This window comes from Anser anser, assembly GCF_964211835.1.
Source record: "Anser anser genome assembly, chromosome: Z".
Classification (NCBI taxonomy): Eukaryota; Metazoa; Chordata; class Aves; order Anseriformes; family Anatidae; genus Anser; species Anser anser.
In genome coordinates, this window is record NC_139723.1 from 5070709 (window position 1) to 5088826 (window position 18118).

General features: G+C 39.7%; 1 long non-coding RNA gene across 1 annotated transcript in view; it reads right to left on the reverse strand.

The window, feature by feature from the left end:
* Positions 1 to 7729: 7729 nt before the first annotated feature.
* The window catches only part of LOC310889938, a 38375-nt gene continuing 27986 nt past the window's right edge, over positions 7730 to 18118 (reverse strand). The window contains exons 3-5 of the long non-coding RNA XR_014576924.1: positions 13292 to 13393; positions 8040 to 10416; positions 7730 to 7953 (exon numbers count right to left, since the gene is read on the reverse strand). This is a non-coding gene — a long non-coding RNA (uncharacterized lncRNA). The remainder of the gene's footprint in view (positions 7954 to 8039; positions 10417 to 13291; positions 13394 to 18118) is intronic.

Consider the following 18118-nt stretch of genomic DNA (forward strand, 5'->3'; position numbering starts at 1 on the left):
CTTCCTATGTTTTTTTCTTTGTGTTTGAATTTTGTCATCCAAGCAGGCCTCCTGGCATTGTTGCATGACTTCCTATCCCTTAGTATGGACCCTTCTTTTGGGAGGAGGTATTCCTTGAATATTAACCAGCTTTATCTGGCCCCTCTTCTCACCAAGACTGTATCCCATGGGACTCTTCCGAGCAGGTCTTTGAAGAGGCTGGTCTGCTTTGCTGAAGCCCAGGTCTGCATAGCTGCTTTCCACTCTCCTCCCTGCCCTCAGGATTCTGAACTCCACCATCTCATGGTCACTGCAGCTCGAGTTGCCTTTGACCTTCACGTTCCCAGCAAGCCCTTCATTGTTGGTGAGTAGGAGGTCCAACAGATCACCTCTCGTCGTCTTCTCTGTCAGTCAGGTCAGGAAGTTGTCATTGATGTCCTCCAGGAACCTCCTGGATTGCTTATGTCCTGCTCTGCTGTTCCTCCACTGGATAAAGGAGTTTCTGAAGTCTTATTATCTTATATTACCTCTACATATTTTCCAGGATTACAAAAGCTCCACGAGATACATTCTTCAGACAGCGTGAACAAGTTGTATCATCCACATCTGTGAAATTCAGATGCTAATTAAATTTGTATCTGAGACATACTTCCAGAGAAGACATGGCTTCATGGAGCAGAAGCCTAGAAATTCAAAATATCCACTTAACTTGGTGTGATCATATTCAATAAAAAAGGTGTTCTTATTATTCTCACATGCCTCCTGGATGAGATGCTGGCAAATATTCAGTGATAGGTTTGTGACAACTTGAACTAGAAAGTATATTTGAAATCATAACACTTTCTATGCTACAGAAGCATAGGGTATACTTCCACTCACCATTTCACAGGCTTGACAGCAGGTGATGCTAAGCTATCCATTTACATTTAGAAAAAAAAAAAAAAAAGAACTGATTTCTCCAGTTAAAATAAATCAAGCTTACAACTTACCACATTGAATAAATAACAGAGTAGTAAAATAAAAAATAAACCAAAATAAAATAAAATAGCATGGTATAGTATATTTCTGTATAACATAATACTTTTCACAAAGCAAAAACACTGTAAAAATAAAGTTTCAATCTGAAAAACACCTTAAGAAGCAAAGGTGTGGGTTTCTGGGCACTGTAGAAATTACAGCAGGTACCAAGAGATAATTTTGCTTTATCTCCCTTTCCTTCCTTGCAAATATGTTCTTTAAACAGTTGACATTTCTCCTCAAAATATTATCCATATCTCTAGACAGATGGTGTAATTCCAACCACTACTAATATTATTAATGAAGAGAGTTGGCTCCTTTCCATCAGGAATTCTAATTGATAAAAAATTATTAGTCCTATCATCTAATGGAGGCTTCTTCCTTTGAAATATGTCTGTTCCTGTGACATATGTCTGCTCTTTAGGAATATTTCCAAGCATAATAGTAACAAAAATGCATTTCCTACATTAATTTATACATATATATATATATTAGCCCCATAGCCAGTATCTTAAAGGTGCTTTTTCAGTGCTGTGTGCATTTGTACTTTATCCATGAACTAGTGTGTTTTAAAAGCAGAACACAAAAGGTGAAACTAGTAATACATAACTTAAACAAAGAGGAAAAATCTATTGAGGCAATGATTCCCCGCAGACTATTTGTTTCCAGTGTACCAATTATTGCAATTTCATCATACTTTTCACAGTATATGGTGTTTTGCTTAAAATAACAACTACTTGTGTGAGGAACTTGTATGAGAATCTCACCTTTCATTAAAGTGTCTTACGATTCATTGCTGCAAGGAAATGTTCAGTAACATGCTGCGTGGCCAGAAGGACTCAGAAATTGGAGGGCAGATGAAGAGAGCATAACAAATATTTCATAAATCCCTTTGTTTTACCCAGCTCTGTGGTTCTGTGAGCATGAGGAATGATATTTGAATGGGAGATTCTGGATCAGATTCAAAATAACATTCAAAATCGCACCTGATAATTTTTATTTAGAGTAGATTTATGACCAGATATAAGTACATTTCCTTCACTTTAAACTAAATGTATTTATTAGTTCATTTGAAACATATTACTTACCAGACTACAATTTATAAAAAAAATTGAATTGAAAAGAAAAATGCATTATTGTTATCAAAGTTTTGATTGGACTGGGCTGAAGAAGTAATCAGCATCTGCAGCTGGTCATACTGGCATCTGATATCTCTTCTGCAGGTTCAGGAAGCCCACAATCTCCCTTTGTCACAACAGTTTGGAAAATCACTGTATTCTGACAGACCCACCGGGAATCTGGACGTGTAAGGAAAAGAAGCAACGAGCTCGGGGTTGACAAGAAGTGTCCAGGCACCACACAGTGTGCTCCTATTTCTCTCCATGAACAAGTCCTGGAGATGCACAGGCCAAGCTGACACATCCCACACCTCCACTGGGTTGGGGATGGTGCCCCAAAGACTGTTTCACCTGGGGACAACTACCATGCAGCTGAAAATCACCCTCCAGCAGAGGAGGCTGTGACATGTCTGTGCAAATGATAAGGGATAAGCCTCAAAAGAACGTCCAGAGGACACCTGCAGCACCAGGGGTGAAAGGAGAAGTCCAGCAGCCACAGAGGTGGCCCTGGGAGGTAAGAAGCAAGTAGCAAATGAGGTCTTCATGTGCAAATTATTGAGAAAATTTAACTAGTAGAAGCACTTTCACATTTGCCTGCAATAAGTGATTGGATAATACCTGGTCCAGCCAGTGGGAAATAACTGGGCCAGATCCTACCCAAAAGCTTAGTGTAACTTCATTGATACCTTCATTTCCCAGTCACGTTACGCTGACTGACATTTTGGTTTGGCATCCCCAGTAAAATTCACTTCTATTTATTACTCTATAACACAGAAGCCAGGATTTTAAATGGCTGCAGAAGAAACTATCTTCTGCAGTCACTGTGATGTTCTGAGGGCTCACATGGCAAGCTGCATTTGTCATTGTGGAAAAGCTGTGAGCTGTGGTTGAAAATACATTTTTAATTTTAATCTGGTGCTTCTGAGCCTTTTATGTTATCAGCTACCATCCTGCTGACAATTTGTATAATATGTGGCTGTGGCAGCAGAAGAGGTCAATAACAGAAATTATAAATCCATTTTTTTTCTGCTTAACTCCTTCATTGCACCTCTTTCTGCATATTTCTACCACCACAGCAGCCTGCATTACTTGCACCGTGGCAAAGGAGGTAGATGCCACGTGCAAACCCAATGCTGAGTTTACTGCACAAGTGGAGACTCCCTCTGCAGACTGCTGGTTGCAGACCCCCAGCTCTGCTTTGGAAGAAGGGAGGTTGTTTGGACAGCTTTTTAAGGAGGCAGAAATCTACCCCCTGTGCTTATTTCTGGAATCACTTTCACTGGAACAATCATTATTATTCTTTCATATCAATGCTAAAGAACTCTTCAGATCCATGAGGCTAAGCCAGTCATTCTGAATTTGTTGCCTGAATAGCGTTCTGACTTTTGAGAGTTGCAGGTAGTAATATAGATTTCCTTGAGCTGATGAAGGACAAAACTTCAGTGTGCCTACCGGTGTTTTCTTTTTGCTTACTGCTGATTTTATATGGGCCATTGCACAAGGTACTGCGTGGAGTTAGGTGATCAGTGAAGACTGTTCTCTGATTGCTCTAAGGCTCCTTGTGGTTCCTCTTGTCTAGGCAGGGCTCCCAGGGCTTCCCCAGAAGTTTTTGGGACTGACTGCATCTGCAGTGGTAATAAATTGTGTTGTATCTATTGGCTACTGTGTGGATCCTTGCCAACCCTGGACTCTGGACCTCCGGTCCCAAGCAGATATCCACGACTGCTGAAGGATGGATATCACATTAGTAAGCACTGCCTGAGTGCAGGAGGAGTTGACCCATGTTACTCACAATTTTTACCATAAAGCACAGAGACATCTACCCTTCAGCTGTGATCTTTCACAAGCAGTGCATCTCCTGCCCTTGGCGTTGGGCACTTGTGTGCGGTTGCAGTGGAAATGACGTGCCCTGGGTGTGATCTTGTCAGCTACTCGAATCTGAATACCCCCAAATGGGGATCACACTGCTGTCGCCATCTGCTGCAGTGGGAAACTTGCCTTCAGCAAATCTGTGACAGGTCACAGGGCCTCAATGCCTCAACAACACCTTAATGGTCCTCTCATACCTATTTCTTTCATAGCCCATGGGAAATACATAGAGGGCTCTTCCAAGACCCCGGCGCAATCTCATTTTTGCTAATTTTTGGGCACTGATGGCTAAAGTTGGCTGAAGAATGTCTGCCACACCAGGGTAATCCACATGAACCAAAACAACCACAGAAATCTAGCACATGGACCAGACTACGAATCATTCATAGTCTCGCATGTAATACTAAACAGTACAGCCAACAGTGCCCTGCATTCAGCAGGTCCTCAGGAAAAAAGTAGCCTATACCAGCTGGCCACAAACAATTCAATGCAATTATAAGATTCTAATATTCCTTCCAGCAAATCTAAGAATTATTGTATTTGGAAGAAAAGGATTTGCTGTTCATCTGGAAAGGGACCAAGGTGAAAAGAGAATAACTGGATTTACTGAAGTTGCCATCCAAGTTTCCAGCACGGTTGGCAAAGTGAATTTCCTCAGCTGTACAACTCTGGCTGCACACTGTTACATGACCAGAATTCACTTAGGACTGCAGTGGAGCCTTCAGTATGGGTTTTGAAGACCTTTGGTTTAATATTCAAATAAATGTTTAAACATTCATGTCTTTCCTTCAGCTGACAGACCTATCGTGGATCACACTGGTAACAGATTTATAGCCTCTCTGAAAATGTGCTCTCCGACGGCTGCACAAGAATAATACTTTGCACTTTGATGATATATTTCTTTTTGAGATCTCAGAGCACTTTGCAAGTGCGCAATAATTAGTTAAGCCTCACAACAGGCCTCTTCAGGGGGTAGGCACTGTGTTATTATTTCCATTTAACAGATGTTTAAAATGAAGTATGGTGATGTTAATTTCCAATGTCAAACAGAAAAGGCACGGTTGCGGTGTGCTACAGACACAGTCACAGCAAAGGGGACACTTATGCCAAGCATTATCATCTCCAGCACTTTATAATGCTTAGCATGAAATGAAGCCAAAGTAATTGCTAGAATTTCAGCCTGTGCCTGCTGTCCTGGCAGTGTGGATGGAAAGTCTTTGTGTAATGAAGCCAGTGTGTAAGGTTCCGTCTCCCACGGTGCATAGGTAAAGGCTCTATTTTGTGCACTTCACGGCATGGGGAGCCCAGCTTGCTGGAGGCCACTTACCTTTATGAATAGCACAGCGTGCAGCAGGAGTGGCTATTTTGCCAGCAGCACTTGCTTCTCAGGTGATCTACTTTACTCATTTCCAGCATGTCTGAGAAGTTTCTTGTAAATGCTCTGGCCTGAGCAGCATCTAGGCACTGCTAATGACATCCAGCAAAGAGGAAGCCTTGCCATTTCTGCAGCTCAGGCACAGCTTGGGCGCGCTGCAGGTGGCCAAGCTCCACGTGGAGCCAAACACTGTTCAGCTGAGCAGAAGCAGCAGGAAACGCTGAGATCTTCAAATCACCCACAGAAAAGGGCCAGAAGTAGTGACACCAAGGTTGTGGCATGTAGAAAAAAGTGCAAGAGATACCTCACAGTCCCGGATGCTATTAAACTAATCGATTTGTCCATTTCTCTAAGCAAGGACAGGGGAGAAAACAGACTGGCCAGAGAGCTGAGGAGACAAACCAGAAGACACAAACAATCTCATCTCTCAATGAGATCTACTGGAATCGCAAGGATATACAAGGGATGAACAGATGATAAAGGAGAAATGATTGACTTTACTCAGTAAAAAAAAATAAAAAGCAAGAATGATGGAATTCAAGGTTTGCTGCAATTAGTATCCGTTCAGTCTAAATGAATTGCTCACTGCAGTAATAAATTCAGGAACTGTTGCTTTCAGCCTGCCCTTTTCACAGGCAAGTGACACAGAGATGGCACCAGCCCAAGGCAAAACCTGAGATTATGAGCTTTTTACACATTACTGGGTATCACAGTGTAGCAAGCTTGTGTTTTTCTAATCTTTCCCTCCTTTTCTTCTCCCTGCACCAGATACTGCCGTAATAATGCTCTCCCTAGTATGTCAAATGCTCTGCAGGCTCCAGAAAATACATGTTCTTGGTGAGAAATGAACATGATTTCTCAGCCAGAGTTTGAACCTGAGAGGATTATGAAATGGGACTGGTTCTTTCAGAGTTTCCCAGGCAATTAAGCACATATGAGCTCTTTTCCCACCAAACCTCTCCAGGTTTTCCCAGCACCCTGAATTTGCTTTATAAAACTTCCAGAAGGGTCTTAGAAAGCTTAGAAAAAAGCACAAGGAAGGTACCACAAATTGCAACAGGATAAAATAAAGTAAAATAAAATGGATGTTAAAAGAGTGAATGTGGACTGAATTTCCACCAGAACTGCAGTCATCAGTGTAGACATGCTGCATCACTGCCTTTCCACCACTTGCATTATCAGTGATTCTCTTTTGTGGTGCAGGCAGACTCTGAAGGAGCTTTGTTTGAATCTCTTTATATTAATGTGACTAGAGAAAAAAAAATCCATAAGCTATATAAATGTCTTCTTCTTCTCTTCTTAAATTATTTAATTTCTGAAAGCAAGAAAACCGTGTAGCAATCAGACAAGAACTCAGCAAGCCATTAAATACCATTAGTCTTTCATCTTTTAAGCCAGTCTTGAATCATAGAATCTGAGAAAGTGAAGATAAATCAAGTCAATCCTCTTGCTGCCTGGCACAAGATTATTCTCTAGACAGTAGTGCTTTTTTCAGTGTAACACTGATTGTATAGTGAAAAGGGGTTTTCACCACTTCCTTGAGACAATTACTGTATCATTAGAAGGACAACTCCTCTAGGAATTTTTTTCTTTATCTGTATCTTACGTAAGTTTCATTGCATCACTTCTGATTTTGTTGTCTCACACAGTCCTCACCAGTAGCCACCATTGTTTCTCTTGAAGCTGTAAATTTGATAATAAAAGGTGTTAAAAGCTGCTACAATGATTCTTCATGGGTTACTTACTTAATTTGAAAAGTAAGTGATAATGTGCTAGTTGTCCAAGTCCAGTAATGAAATTTTGTAGGAAAACGTTGAAATGGGAAATACAAACATTAATATACAAGAAAAAAAAAAGAAATATTTTGACGTGTTCTATTGGTAGATTCCATCCTAGCATCTGAGTGTGCTAGCCTTTGTTTTCACTAATCTGATATGAAAATTGCTTGAAATGATTGCAAGGTCATATCTTATTGGGGCAATCAAATGCTAAACTTCTGTAATATTAATGTAACATGATGGGAAATGGCTAATACGAAGGACAGTTGCTAATTTGTTATGATGGGTCAGGTAGATAAAGTCTATATTAGTTTTGCATACTTTTCTGAGCTGTTTTTACTTCTTTTTACAAAGAGAATGGAAGGTGACACAAGGACAAGGATGCAGAGGTTGCTGATTTCCTTGAATGCCCTTGAATGCCTTTTCTTGTAAATTTTATGAATTCAAGTAATATTCCTTGGTCAAAATCCTACCAAATTCAGTGTGAGCTGTTCTGCAGTTGTATTATTGCCTTCACTTAAGGTCACTGAATCAGTCCCTTAAGTATCTCCATGTTTACTTGGAAAAGATGGCTGTCAAAATCAAAGGTACGATTTTCATGCTTAAGAAAGCTCTGTTTATTTGCAGAATATCATAGGCCACTATCACACTGAGTTATGATTTTTTTTTTCTACAGTCCTGGAGAAGCTTTTGTAAGAATACAGATATTTTTATTTCTATATAGTGGAGTAGCATGGATTTTGTTTCCAAGTCGTTTTGACTCTTAGTCATGCCCAGAGAGAGCTTTCTGGTTTTACAAATTTCAGATAAACGGTAGCTGTTCATGCTTGTGGGCAGGCAATGGAAGTTACTTATCTGTGCTTACACTTTGTGGTCAGGAGATTAAAGAGGTTTCTTGGTAGCCTGCAGTTAAGTTCTTTCTTATAAGCTTTGAGGTGAGTGTCTCAGCCACTTATCAGAACATTTAATTCTTTATTTTCTTCTTCTCTAAAATCTTATCCCAAACATTTCAGATACCATGTTTTGTAATTTAGAGAAGAATTTACGTAGCCTACATCTGTGAAGGACAGGCTCACTGTCAGTCTTCCCCAGAAGAGGTAATGTACCTTGGTTAACAGGGACATCTTCATCTGCTTCCCAAAGTAAAAAACCTCCTGATCCAGATGATGAAAAGGACATTTCCAAAGAGAAATGCATATTAACAAAGAGAAGGCAATTATGATCCTCAGCACAGGCTCAGTCCTTGCTGTATTGTGGGCTGTAATCTTCATTCTGCAATAGAAAGCTCTTCTGAAGAACTGGAAATGCAAGGGAAAAATTAGGGCAAGGTTTTCCATCCTGTTCAGGCTGCTGGAGAGCAGAGTGCAGGAGCTGACTAGTTAAAAACCGAGTGGCATTTTAGCACTGTAAGAAGGGGCTACTCCTTCCCTCCACACCTGAATTTCTGATGGAGATATATGCATCAGAGAATGGAGGGCTTGGGGGTGCGTGGGTGCGTGATGGTTCTTTGAAAATGGACAGTCTGACTCATTGTGCTAAACAGGAGGGCAGGCATAACCCTGAGGTCTGACAGCAGCACAGTATTAAGTGAGGAAAAATAAACCCTTTGCTACAAGAGACATTCTGACTGCCAGGCAAGTGGTGGCTTTTTATTATTTTCAAGGGCTAAGCACCAGGTGACTCCCAGTAAAGCAGTGCACAGAAAAAGATCAAGTGCTCTAATGTCCCCAGATGTTAATGGGACTTAGGCATTTGTCTGCCACTGTACATTAAAATGTCTTTCTTTTTGCACTTTTTTCCCACTCAAAAACACTTTTACTGTCACGAAAAGCTAGGCATGAAACTGCTGCTTTGAATAATGCAGTCTGTGTATTTGGTAATACAGTTTTAGAAGACCACATAAACTAAGGCCAATTCCTATTAATTTATTCCCATTTCACTTCCAGACTCCATCTTCCCTAAATACACTGGAAATTGCATGAGTGAGTGCACACGAACATAAAAGCTTGAAAAGTTAAGGGCAAAACACTGCATTTCAGAATGCCTGAAATAATTGATTTTTTAAGTGTTATTTATTTCCTGTGCTCTTTCACTTTTTTAGTCTAATTCTTATTTCTCTCTCTCTCTCTCTTTATGCTTATTTTAAAGCCTGTAAGATTTTTTTTAAAAGTTACGTTTAAGGTGGCAACACTAAGTTCTAATGTTTATCTTAATGTAGCATTTCTTACCCTGAAAAAATCTTTTTATTCCAAGATGACATTATCTACGCTTTACATAATTATTAGGATAATTTTTTGGAAGGCTTGGCTTTGGACTTCTAGCCTTGATGCTTTTACTTTTATGGAAAAATAAATTTACCTCAATTGGCTCTTAATGCCATCTGAAGAAGGGAAAAAGTAGCTGCCAGACACCAAAATAATCTAGGTTGAAATTAGAATATATTTCATAGAGACGTGAACTGGCTAACCTGAATTTAGGATAGTGCAAGTATTTTCACACATTTTATCACTACCTGAAACATATCTCAGACGGGCTTTAGAAAGAGCCTGAGAGTTGTTCTCATGCACTCAGTACTGTTTACAGAAAACAAGATATACTGTGCTGCTGACTTTTGTGGGGCTCTTTGTAGATGTTTCCCGTATCAATAAAACAAATTAACTGAAATAACAGCTGTGCTAGTTGCAGGCAAGCTTAAAAAGCTGAGACTCTTGTTTAGGTTTTTGAAATGCCAGTGGACTCAGCTAATTACCACATGCTGTCACAGTAGGAGCAGCCAGGTCATGTTATCACGACCTTTGTTGTCCAAAGGCAAAGGAAATAACAGAAGGGAAATACTCAGCACCTGAAATGCACACTGCAGGCAGCAGATGCCAAGCCCAGCCCCTTCCCTCCCCAGCACCAGCCTGACACCTGAGGCAGAAGAGCGTACTCAGATCTGACAATTAAGCCCCAGGCACTCAGAGACACTCTCGCTTGGGATTAATTTTTATGCGGTTTTAAAAGTGCCTCCCTCTTGGCATAAAGGGTTTTGCAACTTGTTTGCGTGACACATTTTGTTATTCACTCCACTCCATTCAAATTGAAGGATCCAAGCGTCTCTTTCTGCCCCCGAGACATCACATCACTGACGAGGACTCGTCCTGGTTGGAGATGCCCTGCCAAGAGCCATTCCCACCAGCCAGGTCCTCCTCCTGGCCATGGTGGGCTGAAGGTGGACGAACTCAGGTGAAGCTGGTGGAGCTGTCCCAGAGCAAGAGCCCCTCCCGATCGGAACCAAGCCCTGTGAAATCACAGAAGTCAAGTCAGCTGAGAAAAGAATTTGGGCTAAAAAAAAAAAAAAGGAAAGAAACTAAAAATACCATCAACATGAGGGGGAAACAACATAACTGAACATATTATTCTTTATCCTGATTTTTGTTTTCTTTTTTTTCTGAATGATCCGAATTTACCATGTACTTCCTGAACATTGCCAGGCTTTTCAGTTCCCTCAGAGGGAAATAAAATTTGCCGTTAGTGCGATCCATTTGCTTGAAAATCCATGCCCAGGAAGGAAAGAAAGGCATGCTCTGCCTTCCTTTTGACACATCAGCTATGACATACACAAATCACAAGCTTTAAATTTCCACAATCACATGCCCCATTATCAGCCACACCAATAGTAGAGCAAGCTCGAAATAAAACTGCTTTGTTCCACCCGGGAGCTCAATAATATCCCTTATAAATCAGGGTTGGTTGTATGGTTTCTTGCACACATCCCCCAGATCGGCTCTGTGAAAGGCATTGACCATCCATACCACTTTCTTGCCTCTTTGTATCCGAAGAGTTATGCTGCTCTGGGGGGCAGGAGTGGGGGACGAGGAGAAAAATTTATGGGTTATGAATATTGACACAGAATATATTCTTTGTTTATTGAGGTCTTGTTTACATAAAAGCTCTTCACAGTCTACCCCCTAAGTCTGGAGGTCCTAAAGCAGTGTCAGTGAGCTGTCTGGGCACTTTTTCCCACGTACTGCGCCAACAAAAGCGAACCATTAACGTTTGGCCCTTCAAGCTAGCGCGGCCCAAGCCTCCGTGGCAGGACGTCTGCCCGATATGTAAAATAATGGGATGAATGGATTCCTTGGAAACAATGATAACAAGACCTGGCTGAGCTAACTGTGACAGCATGTGGTAATTTTCCAGCCCGCTGAGCCTGTAAAGAGAGCTGGAGCACAAAGCCCGGGCTGTGGGGCAGGTTGGTCTGAATGGCTGCAAACAAGTGAAGAATATCTGATGATGTCATACACACAATTTGACAGATGGGGCAGGGTTTTTTGTCTGTTTTGTTTGGATTGTGCGTGTTTATATATATGTATATATTTAAACTTGAACTTAGCTGCTTATTTTCCAATGCATTTGTGTGCTACGAGTTGCGTGGAAATCCACACCTGCGTTAACACCCCTCGCAGAAACGCTGTCATGTGTTGGGTTTAACAACCTAATTTCCTGGTGAAAAATGGTGTGGGCTTGTGTGGTGGCTGCTCTGGGGATGGCAGGAGAAAGTTGCTGTGGAATGATGCATTATCTCTGTGCCGAGCCCTGGGACTGTGTTGTGAACCTCTCTCCTCTGAATCGTAATACATGCCTTGAATGGCATAAAGAGGTAATGTCGCTGCCTCAGCCTAGTCATTTCCTCAGAGAAATGGACAACCAGAGGTATCTAAACTGATTGCTAATTTTGGCTTGGTGTCAGGGAATAAAATGAGCTAAAACATGTCCGTTTGCCCGCTAAACTGTTACAAAATTGGCCTGCGTTTTTCTGTGAGGCTATGCAACGGTAAATAGGCTTTAGGCATTGTCAGTGCACATCAGTGTGTACACGTGATAATGTGGTTGTGTGCCTTCAGGATCATCTTTCCTAACTACATAAATGTAGTTAGGAAAGAGGTAATACAGCAGAATTAATTGCTGTCATTGATAAGGCTCCTTACAACTTCACAGACAAACACATTTGGAAAGACAATTCCAGCTCTGTGTTTGCAGTTGAAGTGATAGTACAGGTATAGAGAACACACTTTTGAGGTTGTTTTTTTTTACCACCTCTGAAAGTGGATTAGACTTTTCATATGTCCCAAGGGAGAGATCCTACACAGAAATTTTGAGCATATTTTGATTGCATCTTTCTCTTTCCCACTCAGTGCTATTTATCTTTTTGGCTGTGAGCTCTCTGAGACAGCACCCAAAGCACGGTGAGATGCTGACAATAGGAAGAGAGCAGACATACATAAACACACACACTGCAAAAAAAGAAACACACGGGGATTTTTTCTCTAAGCCTGACACTGTTAGCTAAAGCTAACACACACACAGACACTGTTTTTAAATGACTAAGCGTAGCCTGAGTAAACAAATCAGAAGGCTACATTTTGAGGACTCTGTTTTCCTACTGGCTTTCAGGATAATATTTCAAGCAGAGAAACTGTGGAGAGGGATAATTTTTATCACAGCTTGAAATTTTTGTTACCAGTGATGTGTATTATGTCTATGTCTTTTCAGCAGCTGAGGTTTCAGTCCCTATTATATTAAACTCTCTGCAAACACACGGTAGCTGGCAGGCTCTGACCCAATGAGTTTTCAGTGTAAAAGACAGACTCAATACAGGGACAGGCTAAAGGTTCCTCTCTAGCACCCTTAAATCCCTCCCATCCACGCTAGGATAGAAGTGCCATGTGTTTCTTAGACTGGGGACAAGGACTTTGACCATCCACTACATAACTTAAATTTCAGGTTGATTTTATTGCTAGGGAATGAATTTCTGGCTTCATTTTGCTGTGTTCCATCAGTAATATGAAGTAGCATGTTTGCAACATTGAAACCTCAGCAATCAGAAAGGAGAGCAGAAAACCAAGGGCTTTCCAGCACCTGCTCTGAAGCCATACAGGAATATTTCTGAATATCTGCAAGATTTGCCTTTACGTTGCTCCCTGAGTTACAGACAGAAAGCTTCCAAGTGATGGTAGTTATGATTTGCCACCTTTTGCTTAATACTTACAGCCAAGACCTTTCCACCTAGGAAGTCTCTCTCTGCTGTTCAGAGAATTAGCAAAATTCTGACTTTGGGAAGTTTCTCTTTGGATTTTTTATTTTAGATTTCACTTTTTGGTCTAAGTGAGTACCTGGAGGAGAGCAGCCTGCGCTAAAGGTTCAGCAGCCTCCGCTCTTTCAATGCAGATGTCAGGATGCATGAGTGTTTATATCCCAGAAGCTCCCAGGCAGCCCTGAAACAAAATAAGAACATGTGAGTCGTTGATTTCTTTATTTTTTATTTTTCTTTTCTTTTTTTTTTTTTTTTCCTGGTGAAAAATTCATGCAGCTATTTGCAAAGAGCCCACAGAATGGAACTATGGAAACTGAGGATTTAGAATTTGCACAGTTGGGTTACCGTGGAGGATGTATGATGGTGACTTCAGGCTGCACACAGTTCTGGTGAGGTGAAAGTAGTGCATTTTGGCTTAAGAGATGTGCCTTGTTTCATCAAGGAAGCATTTGCAGTGGGACATTAAATGACTCATCAAGTCACGGTTGATAATTTTATAATTAAAAAGCATTTTTTCATGTCTGCATTTTTGAGCAAGGAACTGTATCAAGTGCTTAATTTGTAATTGAATTAATGAATTGCTTATATCATTATTTTGAATTATGCAATTCTAAGTAATTTTTAATGTTGATAAATAAAACATGACACAAGATAAAACTAAAAACTGTAAATTATATCTATTTTATTATGTCAAATAAAGAACTATTAGTTCTAAGGAAACTATGAAGAATAAAGATAAATTTGTATGGTTTTTGCATGTTATAGATGCAACTTTGCTTTAAAGGAGACACTCAGAATCTCCATTGGACATAGGAAATTTAATCCCATGTTTGTCTAAACTGACTTAATATGAGCCAATCACTTTTCTCCAGAAGATAAATATTGGTTCCTGCTGACTCTATTTCTTCTGCAAGTAAATGCATGCATTACCAAGTCTGTAGCATTGTTCCATACTTTTTGTATACTCTTCTAGTTCTTCTATTTCATTTGCACATGCTCAAGCATTTGACCATGTGTGTATAGGCATTTTGCTTATATCTCAAAAATGGCCATTCCTTCATTTCTGTGCTATGCTGCAGCAGCAGGGTCCTTGCCATCCCATCACTTTGACATTGACATCTCTACTCCTTACGTCCCGGCAGAGCAGGCAGATTTTGGCATGTGTTTTAGGAGCTCTGTGGTTTTCCCCTCTCCATCTGCAACTTCTCCAAACTGCTGGTTTTAAAGACAACAATAAAAGCCTGTTTTGTTTTGTTTTGTTTTGTTTTTTTAAAAAGGTAATTTAAAATTTAAAATAACATTCTTCTTTTCTGTATATCTGAAGCATCTTAAAGCCTTATTTGTTTTCTTTTTTCTTTTTTTTTTTCTTGTCTTTTTGTGGTTGTTTTTTATTTCCCTAATAAGCAGCACACAAAAAAAAAAAAAAAAAAAAAAACCACTAAATTACAATTTCACCCTCATGTAACCATAAAGCCATGATTCTGATCCTGTAAGCCAAGGGTCTGGACCCAAATCCTGACATACAGGATTTGGTTACAAAGAGAAGTCTGAATCTGAGATCTCTTTCTGGAAGGATATGCATTGTGATAATAGTTAGTCGAGTCATTCTTACATAGCAATGCAGCCACATTTTTAATGTAGAGTTCTCAAAATCCAAGTTGAAATGATTACTTGATTTTCAGTCTGTAAAGAAGAAGAAAAAGGATATATGGCTTTGTTTGTGCATGAAATTGGTTTTAAATCAATTAAACTGGTGAAAGCCCCTATGCAAACACACTTAAATTGGTTTACATCTGGCTTGTATTAATTTAACTTCATTCAGTTCTCACCAAATCAATGCAAATGTATAATTAGCTTAATGGTTCTTGCTCTTCCAGAACAATAGTCTTTCATTCTCAACAACAGGGAGCTGTTGTCATTTCCTGCAGATTCCAAAAGAGGCGTCAAGCCTCGTTCATTTGATCACTTTTAGTATTTCACTGTGCCTTCCTTTGACCGTGTAGGGGCTGCTTGTATGTGTTAAATAATCGAAAGTGGCAGGCTGTGAGGCCAGGTGCAAGGTAACGCAGAACAAGAAGCTTTTCTGCATTTTTCTGGGCTCGTATTAAAGAATGCTCAAAGGCACAGACAGAGCAGGTCACTCACACCAGCCTCTGGGTATTTTCAGATGTTATTTTCTCCATATAATCTCCAACATTTGTCACTGGTCAAACAATCACGGGTTTCCCTTTCTCAGGCAGTAAGTCAGTTCATTAATAGATGTGCGACTTGGCTATTTTTTCTGCCTGTTGAAGTAAGCATTTCTTGCTTCTGAGTAAAGTCGTGACCTGTAGATTTGTCTAGGCGGATAACAACCTCTGAGATCCTTCCAGCAGAGTTATGAGATGTTTGCCTTATTGCCTTGTATTCACTCCCCTGAAATGTTTGCATTTAGGAACATGCTTATTGCTGGGACAGATCCTGACAAGTGCTTTGGAAATTTCCAAGTACCATCAGTGCCCATGGGAGAAAACAGACATGTGCAGACCGGGTGCCCTGCTTGAGCTCCATGGGATCCAGCCTTGGACTTGACCAGAGGTCTCAAAAAGAAAAACATCTTTCACATGAAATATATTACACATATTAACTCTCTGCTCCAAACCTTCTTGCATGTTTGATTTCTGTAGCACACTGTTCCTTAGGGAAAAACAGGAACAATGCAGGAAATATCCTGTAGGACATTTTTTGTGTAATGGATTGGGTGTCACCAGGAGTGGCTGAAGCCAGTGAGTTCATCCCAAGGCCTTGGGAACATCACAAATTCACAAAACCAATGAAGCAGCTTTCAGTTTCATCAAATGCAGTCATTATGCGAATTCCTTTTCTATAAATCATCCCAATGATATTTTCAATGGCGATTCAATATAAACCTACTTTTCCAATCAGGCATATCTGTGGTATGAAACACCGAAGAAAACCATGAAAGCTGCTTTTGTTAATTCACTCTGGAAATATAAATAACTGGACCAGTAGTCAGTTGCCTCTGACATGGGAGATCTGCTGGAGAAATTAAGATGCCAGTGGACAGTCTGAAATATTCACTAAATTACATACTGCAAGCTCTGATGGGAACCACTCATACATTGTTTGAAATGACCGGCAACTGAGTTAGAATTTTTTGGCCAATATTGACCTTGTCCTTCTAAGCTATAAATTTCTATAAATGAATGCATTTTTCTGAACTGTCTACATTGTTCTAACCAAGAAAGTTAAAACTCAAAATCCTATTTCCACTGTGGAAAATAAAATTAAGTTTCAATTCGAAATAGATGCTGTGTCAGGAAAAGAGTGAGCAATATGTGATAGCACTTCTTCTAAGTCATTTGCTTTTCTAACCTTCTTTTAAAATGTTTTTCCCTCATATCATCCCCTATTTAACAGCCTCTGTCTCAGACACCTGTTAGATAACATGTCACAGCATACCTAAAAAGAGGCAAGGGACAAACAATTGATGAGGCAGTTGGTGATTATTAAGATCAATCCAGAATTGCTCTGAATTCAGGAACTTGCATACATAAGTATCTTCATACACATGATATGAACCAAACATGTTTAATTGTATAATATATATTTTTTTCTATATATATATATACTTAAATGAAGGATTACAGATACAAATATGTTCCATCTTTAATCAAAAAGGAATATTAGAAGTTTTGTTACAAAATGGTGTCTTGAGACCATCATTAGTTATTATTAATTTTCTTCTTCAGGAGCAGAACATGCCAGGTAATATGGGGTTTTTGATGCTAGCATATCGTGCATATCAGGTGATTTCAAACTCTACACAAACATACACAAGTATATACACAGAGATACACAGGCAGAGAGCATTGCCTCTCCCACAAAGGTAATGTGTAGAATATACAGAAGGTATATTATTAACTTCCATATCAAATTTGTATGCAAAAGGTAGTGCATGATAATGTGCTGCCTGATAGGTCTCAAGATTTTTTGTGTGTGTGTCATTTAAGTAATACAGATGTTCATTAGCTTGTTCTATTTTTGTCTTATCTTAACTTTCTCTTACAGAGAGATAAATTCACATATACACAATAACTTTTCTTACTATCAAGGAAAGGGAGCATAACATAAAAACATAGATTATATTTCTAAAACTGTCTTTCCTTTTGGTTTTCCTCAAATTATTCATTAAAGGTGTCATTCTTCAAGATGACCTATCCAATCAACACGAATCTGTTAAATTTAACAGAAAAGAAAGCTTTTATCCAGGCAGGAGGCTACTCGTGCTCTCATAATACGGTTTTGCAAGGATGTGTTTGTTCGTTTGCTTGTTTGTCAATGGCAAGATTTACAGTAGCCCACATTTGGCATTCTGGATTGAGGATCCAAAAGATAAATATCATATGAGCAGTACGTGACTGCTTGATGACCTTTCTGTATTTTCAGTGTAAGCTCAGCATTGTCTTATCTCTGTCAGAATTATATGATTGTTTTCTGATAGTCTTACACACTGATGTCAGCAGAGGATACTGTGACTGGTGTGACAACACTGAAATTTTATCTAAACCAGATTTAAAGCTACAGCTTTCCAACTTTATTTCTCTTCTTTTCTAATCAAATTTTAACTGGATAACACTTACGCCTTCCTATTGACTGAGCACAGACTGACATCTTCTTCTGCAATGAGAAGACGGCAAAAGTAGATGGGGAAAAAAATCACTTTATATGTATGCAAACCATTTCACTGGAACCCTGAGTCTTTAGAGAAGGTATAATCGTCACAGATGGCGCACTTAAGGCTGTTAATGTATAAAGCCTTGCCTGCTGTGCGTTACAAGGCTATAATTTTCATCTTGGGGTTCCTTCCTATGACTAAACAGCTCAACTCAGCTCTTTCAGTTTA